Source organism: Schistocerca serialis, chromosome 8 (assembly GCF_023864345.2).
Source record: "Schistocerca serialis cubense isolate TAMUIC-IGC-003099 chromosome 8, iqSchSeri2.2, whole genome shotgun sequence".
Lineage (NCBI taxonomy): Eukaryota > Metazoa > Arthropoda > Insecta > Orthoptera > Acrididae > Schistocerca > Schistocerca serialis.
Window position 1 is genome coordinate 408,774,502 of NC_064645.1, and position 18,135 is coordinate 408,792,636.

Sequence of the window (18,135 nt, forward strand, 5' to 3'; positions counted from 1 at the left end):
GGTATGGTGCTTCGACGACCAATCCAGCTGTCATGAAATACGCTATTCAATACCGCTTCAACCGCACGCGAGCTATGTGCCGGACATTCATCATGTTGGAAGTACATCGCCATTCAGTCATTCAGTGAAACATCTTGTAGTAACATCGGTAGAATATTACGTAGGAAATCAGCATACATTGCACTATGTAGATTGCCATCGATAAAATGGGGCCAATTATCCTTCCTCCCATAATGTCGCACCATACATTAACCTGCCAAGGTCGCTGATGTTCCACTTTTCGCAGCCATCGTGGATTTTCCGTTGCCCAATAGTGCATATTATGCCGGTTTACGTTACCGCTGTTGGTGAATGACGCTTCGTCGCTAAATAGAACGCGTGCAAAAAATCTGTCATCGTCCCGTAATTTCTCTTGTGCCCAGTGGCAGAACTGTACACGACGTTCAGAGTCGTCGCCCTGCAATTCCTGGTGCGTAGAAATATGGTACGAGTGCAATCGATGTTGATGTAGCATTCTCAACACCGACGTTTTTGAGACTCCCGATTCTCGCGCAGTTTGTCTGCTACTGATGTGCGGATTAGCCGCGACAGCAGCTAAAACACCTACTTGGGCATCATCACTTGTTGCAGGTCGTGGTTGACGTTTCACATGTGGCTGAACACTTCCTGTTTCCTTAAATAACGTAACTATCCGGCGAACGGTCCGGGCACTTGGATGATGTCGTCCAGGATACCGAGCAGCATACATAGCACACGCCCGTTCGGCATTTTGATCACAATAGCCATACATCAACACGGTATCGACCTTTTCCTCAATTGGTAAACGATCCACTTGAACACAGGTAATGTATCACGAAGCAAATACCGTCCGCACTGGCGGAATGTTACGTGAGACCACGTACTTATACGTTTGTGACTATTACAGCGCCATCTATCACAAAGCGATAAAGTGGTCCAAGTAAAACATTAATATTTCTTGACGTAGTACAAGAATATGTAATAAAAATGGGAGTTCCCATTTTAAAAAACGCAGTTGATATCCGTTTGACCTATGGCAGCGCCATCTAGCGTGCCGACCATAACGCCATATGGTTTCCCCCCTTCAAGCTAGACGAGTTTCGTTTGACGCTTATTCCGTGAGATATTTGGCCCAGTCACGCTCAATGGACCACCCTGTACAACGATACGGAATATCGGACCGAGAGAAGTGGCTAGTGGCTAGCACACTGGACTCGCATTCGGGAGGACGACGGTTCAATCCCGCGTCCGCCCATCCTGATTTAGGTTTTCCGTGATTTCCCTAAATCGCTCCAGGCAAATGCCGGGATGGTTCCTTTGAAAGGGCACGGCCGACTTCCTTCCCTAATCCGATCAGACCGATGACCTCGCTGTTTGGTCTCTTCCCCCAAGCAACCCAACCCTCTCCTGTTCCCCTCGCGAGGGAAAAATGACTTCCATGCCTCGGTATGAGCCCTAATTTCTCGTATCTTATCTTCGTGGTCCTTACCGGCGACGTATGTTGGCGAGAGCAGAATCATTCGGCAGTCTACTTCAAATGACGGTTCTCTAAATTTTCTCAATAGCGTTTCCCGACAAGAACGCCGTCTTCCCTCCAGGGATTCTATTTGAGCTCCCGAAGCATCTCCGTAACACTTACTTGTTGTTTGAACCTAGCGGTAACAAATCTAGCAGCGCGCCTCTGAATAGCTTCAATGTCTTCCTTCAGTCAGACCTGGTACGGATCCCAAACACTCGAGCAGTACTCAAGAGTAAGTCGCGCCAGTGCCCTATATGCGGTCTCCTTTACAAGTGAACCACTCTTCCCCAAAATTCTCGCAATAACTATTTGCCTTCCCTACCACAGTTTTCACATGTTCGTTCCACCTCATATTGCTTTGCAACGCTACACCGAGATGTTTAAACGACTTGACTGTGTCAAGCTGTATCCGAACATTACAGGTTTGTTCTTCCCATTCATCCGCATTAACTTAAATTTTTCCATATTAAGGGCTAGCTGCCATTGATCACACCAACTAGAAATTTTGTCTAAGTCGTCTAGTATCTTCCTACAGTCACTCAACTTCGACAACTTACCGTACACCACGTACAATCCGAGCTTATGTTCCGTCGCTTATGACCTCTATGCCGATGGGACGTTAAACCGAATCTTCCTTTCCTTTTTGGACAGCCCGACCGCTTTCACAATGTATATGTATTCATTTAGTGCAGATGAACTATACTAGGAACTAGCGCTGGAGAAAGTTCCATAGCAAAACAGCTGGTGTCGCTAGTATCTCGTTTACTGTCCGTGCGCGCACCTGCTACCAACGGCGCGTCGAATGCAGACTATTAATCTGCCTCATTATATAGCTCTTCATCTACCTTGCATGAGAAATAACGAATGGCAATGTTTCTCTCCATTGCCAAACTAACAGCAATCTATCCAACATCCGTATTATCGCATCTACACTAACGCAATTTCAATAACATAATTTACAATGACATTCGCTTATCACGAACAGTTAGTTCGTTAAAATGACGAAACTTTATTGAAAGACAAGGACTTCAGTGTTTCAATCGTTAAAACGCCATAATAGAAATAAAGCAAGCTTTGTCATACACGGCACTAAGGATGAATTAATGACCGTTTAATGCAGTAATTATCGGACGTATATTACAAGAGGGTCTGACCATGTTTCTTGTAAATCGAACGTCCAAGAACTTGGACACAGGTCACGTTATAAAGAGGATGCTGCAACCTATTAAGCAGCTGCAACGCCCTCAACGTGAAGAGTGCAAAATGAACACCGTTTAACGCAGACGGCAGGTCATATAGGCGGAAAGAGTACACTGAGGGCCCCTACGAAGAGTAGTAACTATCGTTGACGGGATAGAGGAAGGTATGTGTGTCGAATTGGAAGACTTGGTCACAGTTTGAAATACCTTCAGATGATTTGCGTTCAAAGAAGGCATAAAAGATAGGTAACATTGCTTCGGAATTTCTAAAATCACTCCTAGAATTGGCAACCCAACGATTATTCAAGTTAATTTATAGAATCTACGAGACTGGAATCACAGAGTCCGGAACCGTGCTGCTGCTACGGTCACAGGTTCGAATCCTGCCTCGGGCATGGATGTGTGTGATGTCCTTAGGTTCGTTCGGTTTAAGTACTTCTAAGTCCAGGGGACTGATGACCTCAGATGTTAAGTCCCATAGTGCTTAGAGCCATTTGAACCATTTTTGAAACACACCATTCCGAATACAGAGGGGTCCAAAAAATGTATCCACTGTTTAAAAGTCCATAACTAGCAAACTAATTGACGGAGTTCTCTCATCTTTGTTAGAGTAATAGTTTGTAGTCCCGGCAGTCGCCACACAAGCGTTGTACTGCGTTGTTTTGTTTTGTCAGATGACAGTCGTCAGATGTCAGTGTTTTGTTCTTAGTTGCACCTAGTTACTCGAGTAAACGTGGCTGGCGTAAGTCTTACATTCGATGAAAGGAAGTCAGTTTTGAAGTGGTATTTCAAGTACGAAAACATTGATGAGGTTCAACGGCAATGGCGAAATGAGTACTAAACAGAGCCACCGACACGTTTAACGATTCGTCGCATTCCAGACAAATTTCCGGGCTTGATTGGGCCATTCTTCTTTGACGACACAGTTACTGGTGAGGTGTACCTTCAGAAGCTACAGGCATCCATTTTACCTGCCATCAGAGACTTGTATGGAGACGGAAGAGTTTACTTTCAACAAAATGGTGCCCCAGCCCACTACCAAAATCGTGTTAGGGCGTATCTCGTCGAAAATCTACCAGGAAGATGGATAGGCTGTAGAGGTGCTGTGGAGTATCCACCACGTTCCCCAGACCTAACTCCTCTGGAATTTTACCTGTGGGAACACTAAAGGACGTCGATTATCGACGAAAGCCACGCACATTGGATGAACTTCGAGAATCCACCGTACACTCATGTGCAAATATCCAACTGAACACGTTGCAGTCAGTAGTTTGTGCTGCAGTTCGGCAGCATCGTTTGTGTGTGGATGTTAAATGGTGCCCATTTCGAATACCTACAGTGATATCTTTAAGTTGGACTTTAAGCTACACTTTCACTAAAAATGAGACAACTCCGTCAATTAGTTTGCAAGTTAAGGACTTTTAAACAGTGGATACATTTTTTGGACCCCTCTGTATATACAGTTCATCCTGGGAATCGACAGTCTCAAGGATTTCTGCCTGCTATCGATATCAGTACTGGCAAGATACTGGTCCCAGGAATTCCAAGACCTTATCAGCATCTCTACAGCAGTTCCTGAGACTAACCTGGTAATACAAAAAGAAACGAGCAGGAGACTTCAGTTTCAAGACAGAACTACAACTTACATGTTATGTTTGCATGCAGTAATGTTCGTCTATTGTGCTTTTGATGCCTGATGAATGCAATGTGTCTTCAAATGGGAAAAGGATATTTTTATGTGACATTTTATGTGACGTGCTTTTTTTGTACAATGACAATCCAGCAATTTCATCATAATCTGAGCCGCCGCCTTTGGTCGATGAACACTAAGTAATCGGGTATTCTCCCAGTTTCCCCTTTTCATACCTTTGTTTACACAGACTGAGAAATGTTGCGTCTTTGACTTTCATCCGTGTACGACAGTTGCGAGACGAGATGCCACTGTTCGAACAAGTAGTCCTTTGTTCACATTTGTTAGTTATCCCGCACCGAACTTTAAGGATTAATGGTTGAGCTGGAAACGGAAAATTGATGAGATTGCTCGACTATTCAGTGGTTAGTGTTCCTTCCTGCGGACGTTTTTCATGGAAAATACTGCTGCCCAAGTTTTTTTCACCCTCTTTTAGATTTGATCAGAAAATACAGCTCGACACTCTCCCCTTTTCCTTGACGCATGTCTGTCTGAGTGTGATCCCTTTCTTCAACTCAATTATACGTCTTCATATCACGGACCTCCTCCATCACTTGCACGTTTGTGCTCAAAGTCGTGTAGTGGAAAGCCGTTTTCTGTCGTAAGTATTTGGCCTTGGTTCGCGCCAGTGCACGGTGTGTGTGTGTGTGTGTGTGTGTGTGTGTGTGTGTGTGTGTGTGTAGAACAATTCAATCAAATTGGAAAGCTGCCTATTCAGCGAGGTGGCTTTCTGCGACACAGCACTGTCGATCGATCATAACTGTCTACCAGGAAGATGGATAAGCCGTAGAGGTGCTGTGGAGTATCCACCACGTTCTCCAGACCTAACTCCTCTGGACTTTTACCTGTGGGGAACACTAAAGGACGTCGTTTATCGACAAAAGCCACGCGCATTGGATGAACTTCGAGAATCCATCGTACATTCATGTGCAAATATCCAACTGAACACGTCGCAGTCAGTAGTTCATGCTGCAGTTCGGCGGCATCGTTTGTATGTGGATGTTAATGGTGACCATTCGAACACCTACAGTGATATCTTTAAGTTGGACTTCAAGCTACACCACCAAAAATGAGACAACTCCGTTAATTAGTTTGCAAGTTACGGACTTTTAAACAGTGGATGCATTTTTTAGACCCCTCTTATATCAAAGGCGATCTCAATGTAGGGAAGTTATTTATCTTTTACGGAGTTTTTAGCTCAGTCTTTTCCTTACGCTCTTTTTGGCAGGTCCCCCAGAGTCTATCGCTTGCCTGCGACGATCTCGGTCGACTGGTGATTGTCCCCCAATGTACTTGCTGGGGCAGCTCCTGCCAATGCATCTCTACGACTGGCGGTATTACCACCAGGAGATGAGTTCAGGCCGCGCCTGAAATGGAGAAACAGATGCCTTTGCCAGCCGCCTTTAACACTGTGAGTGCAGCTATTTCGGTGGTTCTTCTGCTCTCTCTGCCTTTGAGGAGTGAAATTCCTCTTCCGCCTTAGAGACCGGTGGCCGGTCTTCACATGTAACCCAAGACAGGAGCCCATACCCAATGCTGTCATCCCGAATCAGATGGTTCCAGGATTATTTACGAATTTGCTACACGTCCCCTTCCTTCTTTCCAGTCACTTGCGCGATTGATCCCCAGACTGGGGAACGACACTGATGGAACTCGGGAAGCATTTGGTCGGAACTGATATCAAGATGGGGAAAATTCGAGAAGCAAGTACACACAGACTAATTTGCCAGAAATAGACGACAGAGAAGGCTATAGCGAAAGGATAGAGAGTAATCAATGGAGTACAGAAGGGAGGAGATACCGAAGATTTCGGAAGAAGTGCGGTAGAGGAGAAATCATGAACTGGTTCCGGGAGGGGCCGGACAAACTTATGAATGAGTAGTCCGAGTACAGCAGTTTTTTTGCCCTTTTGAAAAATGACATACGATTCAGTACTTACACAGCTGACAGGTGTACATAATAACCTGTAAAACTTCGCGACAATGTCTGGATCTTTTGTCAGTACAATATAAATGTATTTTCTTTCAACTTTATATCTGGAATGTTTTAAGAGCACAACACTCAACTGACAGCCACAGAGTAACGACGCTGTGATCAGCAGGAATCTAACATTTGCGACAGCTCCTGCTGCTGTTGTCGAGATATTTTAAAATCTTGAGTACAGTTTTATTACTTTAACTAAATATGCGTTACAGCACTGTTCACGAAATTCAGAACAAGTGTAAAATTGTCAAAACAGTAACTGTAAAATACGCAAACGCTGCACGACGTGGGGTCAGTGGTAATGCAGTGTAACGTCGTGGATACAATTTTTATTTTTAATTAAATATGTAATGTCACAGCCACATTTGATGAAAATTAGAATAGTTTTACATTAAAATTTGTACAAAAATTGTTTGTAAAGTTTATTTGGGAATGTGTGACATTGTGAGATGCAGCTAAAATGAGTGCACACAGCGTTCTGCGAAGTGAAAAGGCGTTTGTAAAACCGAAATTATGCAAGGTACATTAATATGTGTGTGCAGTGGTAGTTGGACTAGACGAACGGAACTTTCCATTTCGGAAGTAGTCACAGATCCACAGTGTCAAGGGTGTGACGAGACTACCGAAGTTCAGGCGTTACCTCCCTGTGGCAAAGTCAAGACTAAAATTAACTCGACATCCACAGAAAAAAAATCGGTCCATTTAACATGACACTTCGTGCAGTTCCATTTGTGCCAAGTTTATTCTCCAGGCTGATTATGTGTCTGTAGACAGGCATGCGATGGCGACGTTGACGATACACACGTCGACGAGGCATAGTGCTTCAATGCTGTTGCAGATATAGCTCACAGCGGAATGAAGCGTTGGCCGCTTTTATACTGGGCACCTGATCTTGATTTCATAAGAGCGCTGATAACGGACTTAGCCGCTTACTCACTTAAAGACCGAGAGCAGCGGCGTTTTGCGTAGAGTTGTCAGCGGTAACAGACAAGCAACGCTGCATGAAACAATGACAATCAATGTGAGACGTACGACGAGTGTAACCATTAGAACGGTACGGCGAAGTTTGGCGTTAACGGGCTATGGTAGCAGACGACCGATGCGAGTGCCTTGCTAACAGCACGACGCGGCCTGCAGCACCTGGTCTGGGCTCGTGACCATATCAGTTGGACCCTAGACGACTTGGTCAGATGAGTTCAGGTTACAGTTGGTAAGAGCTGAACGCACGGTTCGAGTGTGACGCAGGCCCCACGAAGCCATAGACCCAAGTTGTCCACAAGGCACTGTTCAAGCTGGTTCTGGCCTCGTAACTGGGTCCTCTGGTCCAACTGAGCTGTAAATGGTTACATTCGGCTACATGGAGACCATTTTCAGCCATTCATGGACTTCATATTCCCAAACAACGATGGAGTTTTTATGGATGACAATGCACCATGTCCCCAGGCCGTAGTTTTTCGCGACTGGTTTGAAGAACATTCTGGACAATTCGAGCGAATGATTTGACCATCCAGATCTCCCAACATGAAATCTACCGAATATTTACAAGACGTAATCGAGGAGGTTTGCTTATCATCGCCTAGCGAAAAAATAAGCAAAACCATCACGAAGGGGTGTCCACAGGGCTCCGTACTGGGGCCACTCTTTTGGGATGTTAATGTAGAGCCGCTATTGGAGAAACTACAACTCAGCGAGGATGTGCTAATGTGCTAGACAGCCTATGCTGGCGACCTCCTCCTGTTGGTTGGCGGCCGTAGCCGAGAAGATCTAGAACCAAAAGTTGAAAGAGCAATAACAATACTGAGTTGTGCCAACAAGCAAAAATGAAGGTTGCACCGCATAAGTCAACATACCTTCTTCTAAAAGGCAGTCTGATCAGAAACCCCACAGTCAGAATAGATGGAACACCAGTTCTCCGGCGTCGCGAAGCATGATACCTAGGAGTAATCATTGATGAAAAATGGAACTACACATCGTACACAGAAACCACAACACTACGAGCCCTAGAAACTCTAAATAATCTCATTAACATAGGACACAAAAGATTTCACCTGCCACCCACACTGATCAAACTCTACCATGACAGCGTCTTATCAGTAGTAGGATATGCATGTGGGGTCTGGGCACACAGGCTCATGAGGGTGATGCCAGCCATGGCCGTGAGAAGGGTGCAGGGAAACTTGATTATGCGCTCTGTAGGGGCATACAGAATAACTTCTGGGAGGGGGAGGGGCTCTAGTGGTGTTGATGGGATGATGTCCACTAGACATAAAAATAAGAGAACAGGCAGTATGGTACCGGGTTTCCAAAGGAAAGGTAGACAGGACTAGGGGCATCTTGGGGGTTCAGGTAGGAGACAAGCTTGCTATAAAAGAAGGGGGGAGGAGTTATGACAAGTATCATGGGAAAACGAAGAAACTGGTAGAAGGGTCTTTCAACTGCTGCCTAACATCAAAGAGCGACTTGAGATGACCTACTTCTAGCCAAGTAGAGGATTATTGCACTTTCTCACGGGACATGGGCCATACCCGACATATCTATGTCGGTTTGGAAAAAGAGCTACACCAGCGTGTGACTGTGGCGCTCAAGACGGTACACCTGACCACATCATCTATGACTGCTTGTTGTACGATGATGTGGCGCATGACCTAAGAACACTATTACCCAATAACGACACCTATACCCTAATACGACGTGCCGATGGCTTTAGTGTCCTTAACATTCTGGCAAACGAGGTATCACAGAAGATCTTGAGAGACTTTCTAAGGAACCAAAATGGATAACAAAAAAACCTGGAATAGACTGAGATGTACCCGCCAGACCGCCTGGTGCGGAACTGGCCAGTTGCTTCATGACTGGAATCCGAACGCACAACTGGACCAGGCCAGCGGGTACATCACCTTCCAGGCAATGACAACTGCACTCTTACTTTAAGAACTTGAACTTAATAGTAGTGGGTAGATTAGAACACTTAACAAGTAGGGACTGCAGCGACAAAACAGACTTGGCCAGCACAGAGCCAGGGGCATGCTAACTGGCCTTACCTCGGTGAGCAGGCTACAATAGTAGATTTATACATCAAGTGGCACGCCTGTAATCACTGCAGAATAGATCAGTTAGAAATAGGATAGCTTAAGAAATGTTCAAATGTGTGTGACATCTTATGGGACTTAACTGCTAAGGTAATCAGTCCCTAAGCTTACACACTACTTAACCTACATATCAACAAAAAAAAAAAAAATGGTTCAAATGGCTCTGAGCACTATGCGACTTAACATCTGTGGTCATCAGTCCCCTAGAACTTAGAACTACTTAAACCTAACTAACGTAAGGACATCACACACATCCATGCCCGAGGCAGGATTCGAACCTGCGACCGTAGCGGTCACGCGGTTCCAGACTGAAGCGCCTAGAACCGCACGGCCACACCGGCCGGCCCCTAAATTATCCTAAGGACAAACACACACACCCATGCCCGAGGGAGGACTCGAACCTCCGCCGGCACCAGCCACATGACTGCAGCGCCTAAGACCGCTCGGCCAATCCCGCGCGGCAATAGCTTAACAAAATAGATTAACCTTCCTCATAGATAAGCCAGTTGCAGAAAATGTAATGTAACAGTGCTGTTGAACGTGTTGCATAATATGTAGACCCACTAGTTATTAGGGTGGTGGGTTGTTTGTATCTTCATATTGTATTGATTGTATTGTGTTAATAAAGATGTTTTTTTTTTAAAAAAAAGGAAAGACGTAATCGAGAGGTCACTTCGTGCACAAAATCCTGCACCGGCAACACTTCTGCAGTTATGGACGGCAATAGAGGGAGAATGTCTCAGTATTTTTGTAGGAGACTTCCAGTGACTTGTTGAGCCCGTGCCTTGTCGAGTTACTGCACCTCGCCGAGCAAAAGGAGGCCCAATACAATATTAGGAGGCATCCCTTGACTTTTGTCAGCTCGGTGTATGGATGCTTCTCGGTGGGAGCTAACCTCTAACGACTGAATACGGGACAGAGGGCGGCAGACGACTAGAGGCGTAGCGTCAGGGTGGCAGCGGCGGAGGCGGCGGCGGAGGCGGCGTCATTGTCGGCCACTGCGTGGCGTCGGCGAGCGTACTACCGGAGGGGCGCGTGTGCGTGTCCGGGCCGGGCGCTGCAGTCGCGCCGTATCGAGCCGCGCCGAGGTCGAGCCATCGACCGCCCTCCGCCCCCCGCCCCCGCGCCGCGGCGTGGTCCGGCTTGCGCCGCCGCCGCCGCTCGCCTCCGCCGCTGCCGCCGTGTGGCAGTGCGGACCGCCGCCAGTGCGCAATGCCGCGCCGACGCCGACGCCGCCTCCAGCAGCTCCAGCTCCAGCGCCGCTGAGGACGCGCCGCCAGCCGACCGCCGCCGACCGCCGCCAGCCATGGCCGAGTTCTGCATGGCGCTGTCGCCCTCCGCCTCCACATCCTCCGGTGAGTCGGCGCCGCTCTAGGGAGACCACTGCTCTGCCTTCTCCCAATGCCGACGAACGCTTCGGCACAATTGTATTTAGCAGCGAGTTCATAGACGCCTCCGCTATTTCTGTGTTAAACCAGCTGCTTAATTATCCATCCCTCTGGTGTCTCGCTATCGCTACCACCTGGAAGCTCTACCGTCGTCGACGGCTGACATGTAAACTCGAAGACGATACCTTCTACATCAACACTTGTACCAAGAAAGCCACCACTATGTGACAAAGTGTGACTAGCTGTATCATCACTGCTCCCACAACCAGTTGCGGATGGGGCGGTAGAAGAACTGCTGTACGTATGCCGGCTTATCAGGTGGAATTATTTTATCTTCTTCTCAGATTTCTGGCCTAGCTCCAGGAAAGATAATCCCCTTCTAACTCGATGGCCACCCTTGAACAACCACTATCCGTAACGTGCTCTTCCAGGATTGTATTCCGTTGTTTATTCTGCAACTGATTCAGATTCTAACGACTTTTTTTGCATAATCTGCAGTTAATGCATAATGACAATTTCAAGGTCTTAAGAAGATAGAAGGAATTCAGATATTAGCTTGAGTTACCATTTTGAGAAGACCGATGGAGCGGTCTGTTTTACTTACAAATATATCAACAGCCAAGATCGCATAAATATTTATTTAACACTAGCGGTTTAGACGGACTTCGCTGTCAACATTAGGTCATAAAAAATCGTTTTACCTCACGCCAGGGTGTCATGTGGATAACCTTTTATAACGCGCTGATTCTTATCCGCATGACAACATGGCGTGAGATCCAAGTAATATGAGCACGTTTCATAACAATAAGATTTTTTTTAAGACCTGAAGATGACACTAAAGTCTGTCGAGAAAGATAGTTTTAAGTGAAGAAACATTTATGCGGTCTTCGGTTTTGGATGTCTTTAGTTAGTTATTAGCACTGAACTTGATATACAGCACAATGTTAGTTCGCTTGAGCATTCTTAACAGTTCGGTTGCTTCAGAAGGTGGCAACGGTGATGCACGGAAACAATGGAAATTTCTTTATCCTTCTCGCTGTCCGCCCGAAAACTTCTTTCCGTACCAAAATGTAGAGATAGCATAACAATAATAATAATAATAATAATAATACGCTTTTCGCGTTTACTGTTGGTGAGACACCGAAACGGAATCAGAATAAGTAACCTTGCTGTAGCTTCTTCAGAAGTAACCTTTTTCTTTAATGGTTCAAATGGCTCTGGGCACTATCGGACTTAACATCTGAGGTCATCAGTCCCCTAGAACTTAGAACTACTTAAACCTAACTAACCTAAGGACATCACACACATCCATGCCCAACGCAGGATTTGAAACTGCGACCATAGCGGTCGCGCGGTTCCAAACTGTAGCGCCTAGAACCGCTCGGCCACCACGGCCTGCGGACCTGCAAGGGATCGGCGCTTTCGTGCAAGAATTAACACTTGACCTGCTGAGAAACATGTAACGTAAACATGGGGAAAGAATCAAACGAAACTAAGGAGGAATTTGGTAAAGGAATTACATTTAGGGTGATCTGACTAGAAATAAAAACTTTATAAGGTTTGTAGATGACATGGTAATTCTGTCAGAGGCGGCAAAGGGCTGGGCAGATCAGTTGAATGGACAGGATGGCGTCTTGAAATGAGGAATGAACATCAGTGTTAAACATCCTCGACGACGAGGTCAGTTGACCTTAAGTAACGAAAAGTTTGAGGTCACCCACATGAGTGCTAAAAGAAACTCGTTAAACTTCGGTTACACGATACATCAGTCTAATCTAAAAGCCGTAAATTCAAATACACTCCTGGAAATTGAAATAAGAACACATTGAATTCATTGTCCCAGGAAGGGGAAACTTTATTGACACATTCCTGGGGTCAGATACATCACATGATCACACTAACAGAGCCACAGGCACATAGACACAGGCAACAGAGCATGCACAATGTCGGCACTAGTACAGTGTATATCCACCTTGCAGGCCAATGCAGGCTGCTATTCTCCCATGGAGACGATTGTAGAGATGCTGGATGTAGTCCTGTGGAACGGCTTGCCATGCCATTTCCACCTGGCGCCTCAGTTGGACCAGCGTTCGTGCTGGACGTGCAGACCGCGTGAGACGACGCTTCATCCAGTCCCAAACATGCTCAATGGGGGACAGATCCGGAGATCTTGCTGGCCAGGGTAGTTGACTTACACCTTCTAGAGCACGTTGGGTGGCACGGGATACATCCGGATGTGCATTGTCCTGATGGAACAGCAAGTTCCCTTGCCGGTCTAGGAATGGTAGAACGATGGGTTCGATGACGGTTTGGATGTACCGTGCACTATTCAGTGTCCCCTCGACGATCACCAGTGGTGTACGGCCAGTGTAGGAGATCGCTCCCCACACCATGATGCCGGGTGTTGGCCCTGTGTGCCTCGGTCGTATGCAGTCCTGATTGTGGCGCTCACCTGCACGGCGCCAAACACGCATACGACCATCATTGGCACCAAGGCAGAAGCGACTCTCATCGCTGAAGACGACACGTCTCCATTCGTCCCTCCATTCACGCCTGTCGCGACACCACTGGAGGCGGGCTGCACGATGTTGGGGCGTGAGCGGAAGACGGCCTAACGGTGTGCGGGACCGTAGCCCAGCTTCATGGAGACGGTTGCGAATGGTCCTCGCCGATACCCCAGGAGCAACAGTGTCCCTAATTTGCTGGGAAGTGGCGGTGCGGTCCCCTACGGCACTGCGTAGGATCCTACGGTCTTGGCGTGCATCCGTGCGTCGCTGCTGTCCGGTCCCAGGTCGACGGGCACGTGCACCTTCCGCCGACCACTGGCGACAACATCGATGTACTGTGGAGACCTCACGCCCCACGTGTTGAGCAATTCGGCGGTACGTCCACCCGGCCTCCCGCATGCCCACTATACGCCCTCGCTCAAAGTCCGTCAACTGCACATACGGTTCACGTCCACGCTGTCGCGGCATGCTACCAGTGTTAAAGACTGCGATGGAGCTCCGTATGCCACGGCAAACTGGCTGACACTGACGGCGGCGGTGCATAAATGCTGCGCAGCTAGCGCCATTCGACGGCCAAGACCGCGGTTCCTGGTGTGTCCGCTGTGCCGTGCGTGTGATCATTGCTTGTACAGCCCTCTCGCAGTGTCCGGAGCAAGTATGATGGGTCTGACACACCGGTGTCAATGTGTTCTTTTTTCCATTTCCAGGAGTGTAAATACCTAGGTATTACAATTACGAACTACTTAAATTGGAAGGAACACACAGAAATGTTGTGGGGAAGGCTAACCAAAGGCTGCGTTTTATTGGCAGGACACTTAGAAAATGTAACAGACCTACTAAGGAGAGTGCCTACATTACGCTTGTCCGTCCTCTTTTAGAATACTGCTGCGCGGTGTGGGATCCTTACCAGATAGGACTGACGGAGTACATCAAAAAAGTTCAAAGAAAGGCAGCATGTTTTGTATTATCGCGAAATATGGGATAGAGTGTCATAGAAATGATACAGGATCTGGGATGGACATCATTAAAAGAAAGGCGTTTTTCGTTGCGACGGAATCCTCACGAAATTCCAATCACCAACTTCTCCTCCGAATGCGAAAATATTTTGTTGACACCGACTTACATAGGGAGGAACGATCACCAAGATAAAATAAGGGAAATCAGAGCTCGTACGGAAAGATATAGGATGTGACCTCCCAACAGAAAAAATAATTATAACATTCACTTTCAAGTGTAACTTCCCAACATAAAATTATATAATAACCTCACAACAGTAAAAAATATAATTATATAATTCACATTCAGTGTAACCTCCCAACAGAAAATTCTGTAACCTACCAATAATACAATGTGACTAACCTCCTAATAAAAAAATGTGACTCATGTATAACCTTTCAATAATTAACTGACTGTGAATCTAAACTGGTAAATTTTTGGACGTCAGCAATGGTGCGTCATGGACCCGAAAATTCATTCTGAATAAATTGAAAAATCTTACCTCAATGAAGTCGCCGGATAACGCATATATATCTGCTCCTATAAGAAATTTTTGTGGCACAGCCCAGTGCAATGCTGGCCGATAAATTTGTCATATATAAAAGAAACACCTGATCTTTCTTTACAATAATTGGGATGCCCATGGATTGGAGAAATTAGTAAAATCTTTAAATTGAGATGAATGATTTTCAAAAGTTAATTTTTATAAAAAAGATTATTATTATGAGATTTTTAAACATTTACATGGGACTTGATATGACAATACTACATATGCGCGAGGCTGCTTGTACCTTATATTATATCGCTCAGGCTCCGCCATCGCTCCCCGCGACCGGCCCAGCCAACTTCATACACACGACTGCTAGCTACTACTTACTCCTACCGCTACACAGTTCCTACTGCTGACAACACTGCTCTCTGGTCTGAGATTCTCTTATAGCTTACATATCGCAGGCAGCGTGTGAGCAATCCATCGAAATTACATCTGCTCGAGTGCGCTAGCAACAAATTCTTTAATCATGGACTTCTTACAAGGTGTTCTTTCTTTCCGCGCGCCGTACGAGACTGGAATAATAGAGAATTATGAAGGTGGTTCGATGAACCCTCTGCCAGGCACTTAAATGTGATTTGCAGAGTATCTATGTAGATCTAGATGTAGATTAGAGATGGAGCACAAGCTCGGAATACGGAACGCAACTGACCGTGCCCTTCCAAAGGGACCATCCCGACATTTGCGTTAAATGAATTTGGAAAAATCATGGAAAACCTGAATCTAAGTGGCAGGACGCGGTTTAGAACCACCTTCCCCCCAATGTCTTCAAAGACGGGTTACAAGATGAACACCAACTAAAAAAGTACACCAAAGGGTAATGCAGTGTAGACAACGGATACTGCAAAAATTAGATTACGAAATGAGACGGTAGAAGTAGTAGATGTGGTTTGCTATTTGGTCATTAAAATAACTGAGGGTGGAAGAAGTAATGAGGATGTAAGAGACAGACTAGCGATAACAAGGAAGGCTTTTGCTGGGAAAGAAATGTCTTAATATCGATTATAAATTTGTGTGGTGGGAAGTCACTTCGTGAAGTGTTTGTCTTGAGCGTGAGCTTGGATGAAGTGAGACATAAAGTATGAGGAGCGATCAAAGAATTTCCTTTCGGAAGCCGTACAGTCCAGAATCGGTAGGCCAAACAGCAAAATCTCCGTGAGCAACGAGGCAATCGTCCCACTGGCGAACCAGTTTGAAGAAACCCATTTAGTGGAACACCGTGTGCAGCTGCATAAAGAAGACTGTAACTTCCTGCTGCACGTTCTCGTCAGACGGGAATCGTCGTCCCTTCAAGGCCTTTTTGAAGGTACCGAATGTGTCGTAATCGCACGAGGAGCGATCAGGTCTATAGTGTTCTCGCGTAGGATTGATTGTTGTTGATCATAATGGATGAGGCTGGCGTCCCACATCGGTCGGCGGTATCGGGTCGCTATCGACACGGAACTTCGCACACTACTGTACAACGCTGGATTTCGACTGACATGCTGGCTCATACACATTCTTCATTCGCCGATAGATGTCTACCGCTGTTTGTTCTCCGGCAGCGAAGAAAAGGATAACGGTATGTTAGTCCTGTCTGGACGCATCTGATAATTATGTCGCCATAATTCACGCTTTTCTGCATTTGCTGCACGCATGTCGGAAAGACACAAATCACACTAATCCCTTGCCTACATGTCACCATTTGGTGCTTATATCCCGCATAGGAGTCGTGCTACATTGCATATACGCTGCAGAAACGCCCTCAAACGGAAACTTATACAAACATGTAGACAGTAGAAGCTTTTGGAATGTAATGCTACGGAAGACAGTTGAAGATTAGATGAGTAGATAGGATAGTCAATGTAGAAGTACTAAACTGAATTTGGGAGAAAGCGGAATGACGTAACTTGACTACGAGAAGGGGTGGGGGTTGATAGGATAAGTGTGTGAGGTAAAAATTGTAGGTGGAGGCGAGGGCTTGACTGCAATACGCAGGGGCAAATGAATGCAGTTCGCGTAGTTACGCAGAGATGAAGAGGTTTACATTGGGCAGTCTTGGGTGGAGAGCTACATCAAAATAGTATGCATGCAGAAGTCTACAATAACACACTCTGGGCAGTCAATCACTGTGAATAGTCAGTACCTCAATATGTGTGGATAGGTCTGTGCACCCGGAAAGGTTGGAGGCTTTACAATTAAGTGGTGGTGGTTAGTGTTTAACGTCCCGTCGACAACGAGGTCATTAGAGACGGAGCGCAAGCTCGGGTTAGGGAAGGATTGGGAAGGAAATCGGCCGTGCCCTTTCAAAGGAACCATCTCGGCATTCGCCTGAAACGATTTAGGGAAATCACGGAAAACCTAAATCAGGATGGCCGGAGACGGGATTGAACCGTCGTCCTCCCGAATGCGAGTCCAGTGTGCTAACCACTGCGCCACCTCGCTCGGTTTTACAATTAAAACACCTCCTATTGAGGTGATTGATTCTACTATAATCGTGGCAATGTAAGTAAGCGTGATGTAGTTATTTAGTTGTGCATTGTGTTGGATGTGTGTATACTTTCTGATAAGGGAGGAAAGGACACCCTGGACCAACCTATGAGATAATTTTTCAATGAATTTAATTGTTGGCTGCAATAGATAATTACTTAATATACACCTCATGTAAACCAGGGGTAGTCCAACAATAATACTTTCCTTAACTGTGATCATGACCACGAGATATTCAGTGAACCAAAATCTACGTAAAAATAGTAGTTGTAGATTGCTAATAATTTCCACATAGGATTTATTCAAAAATAAATGAGCAGACCTTGTTAAGCATAAGGTACACACAAAATAGTAAATGAAACTGGCCTCCACAGTTGAGAAGATAAGCAATTTAGCGGTCACACATAGAACGACACTGTTGTATATGTGCGTGATGATGAGAGTATGGCTTACATCAAGGGATTAAGGATGGGCGCTGGCAGCATTTGGTGGTGAGAGACAAAAGGAGTATGCATTCGACATACTGTACGTAAGGACTTCTCTCCTACATTTCAGGAACATGCAGACACTACAATATGCGTGACATAGAAACAGAACCGTGTTCCCAGGATAGGAGTCAAAATCTGCCGTAAATTTAATTAATTTAACAATGCAGACACTACAATATGCGTGACATAGAAACAGAACCGTGTTCCCAGGATAGGAGTCAAAATCTGCCGTAAATTTA